The sequence below is a fragment of the Perca flavescens genome, chromosome 21 (assembly GCF_004354835.1).
Source record: "Perca flavescens isolate YP-PL-M2 chromosome 21, PFLA_1.0, whole genome shotgun sequence".
NCBI classification, from domain to species: domain Eukaryota; kingdom Metazoa; phylum Chordata; class Actinopteri; order Perciformes; family Percidae; genus Perca; species Perca flavescens.
The window spans coordinates 18,958,531-18,959,953 of record NC_041351.1 but is presented as its reverse complement, the minus strand read 5'-3'; the positions used below and the strand labels follow the sequence as shown (position 1 = coordinate 18,959,953).

At 39.1% G+C, this 1,423-nt stretch overlaps 1 protein-coding gene across 1 annotated transcript in view; it reads right to left on the bottom strand.

The window, feature by feature from the left end:
- Positions 1-1,343: 1,343 nt before the first annotated feature.
- LOC114548237 (glucose-induced degradation protein 4 homolog) overlaps positions 1,344-1,423 on the bottom strand; it is a 12,041-nt gene continuing 11,961 nt past the window's right edge. The window contains exon 6 of the mRNA XM_028568055.1: positions 1,344-1,423. This exon is cut by the window's right edge and continues 553 nt beyond it. The gene's annotated coding sequence lies outside the window, so the exon portion shown is untranslated.

The window sequence follows — 1,423 nt, the reverse complement described above, 5'->3', positions numbered from 1 at the left end:
TCATTATCAAAATCTGTGTTGCCCGTTCACAAACTTGTCCTTTTTCATGAATATTTACCACCACCATCAATTCCAAGTATTCCTTTTGGCTTGAAATTTTACATTTGTATTCGCATGACCTGGGCTAGACGCTCCATATTCACGCGCCATCTTGAAATACGTTAGCCGGTAAGGGACATACAGCTTCGTCTTTCGCTGTCACATGAAAAACTCACAGGTGCTGCTAATGCTGCTAATGGGTATCGTAGCTTCCTGGCCCCCAGCAAGTTTGAAGAAGGAAACGTGGAGGACCACACGTATTCAAAATCCAAATTTCAGGAACAGGAGTCTTCTTCTTCACCCAGAAAAAGAAAAAGGATATTGAAAAGAGCAAAAGACCGGCTTTTTGAAGCGTGAAGGCTACCGTAGCTGTAATACGTACTTTGAACTGCGTGGCGCGAGAGTTGATTGCAATATATGATCTTGAAGCTAAATGGGAGAAATTCCCACACATGGGACATTTAAAAACATGATGTATTGGTCTAAAAAAAGGCAACACACAGTGAAAGATGTCATTATGATTTTTTTTTTTTTAAATCCATTATCCATTCTTTACAATCACACCGTCGATCAAATCCAGGCTTATTCTCAAACAAACAATCTGTTAGAATACAACTCTGATGAGCTTAAGAAAGATGGCACCATCACGTGGAAGGGGAACATGATCAGGGAGTGTTTTCACTTTTCACAAGCAATTTATTAAAAATATTTCCTTTTATGAAGATAGATTCTTTTCTTTATATACTATAAGGATAGAATAAAATGTCTCTGAAAACTGAAGGTTTTATGTGTGAAGAGTGCTATGTTGAAAGTGTTGCATAGTTGAGGGGACAGAAATGTAGGGATAGTTGGGGGGAAATCTTAAGTGTGAGGGTAAAAGTAAATACTCTTTTTCAATACTTTTCTGTGATTGTTTTGGCTCCGAACTCCCCACGCAGTCAAACCTTTAAAAACGAGTCAAAAAGTGACCTGTCACTTTGTGTACTGGGCATGTGGGTGTAACATCCTGACCTCAAACATTAGTAACATATAGTCCATCTTTGTGCAAATGTAACTCAATAGAACAAGATCCACAGCAATCACATGTGATAATTATCTCCCAAGCAGTTGTATGAACACGGGGGCTCTTCTTGTGGGTCACTCACATTTGCAGCCTTTAAAAGTGCCACTCTGCGTCCATCATTTACTAAAATAACAAAATATCTTCTTGGCAGGCAGACGAAGTTTAAAAAAAGAAACGAAATACAGTCAATCTAGCTTATGGGCTGATTAAAGCTCCAATCATTGATAAACCCAAACTTGTCTTCCACACAGAGACTTGGCAATTTACTTCTTTTGAGGTGGTGTTAATGCGAGCAGACTCCTCAGAGGAATCCTTGTCCGA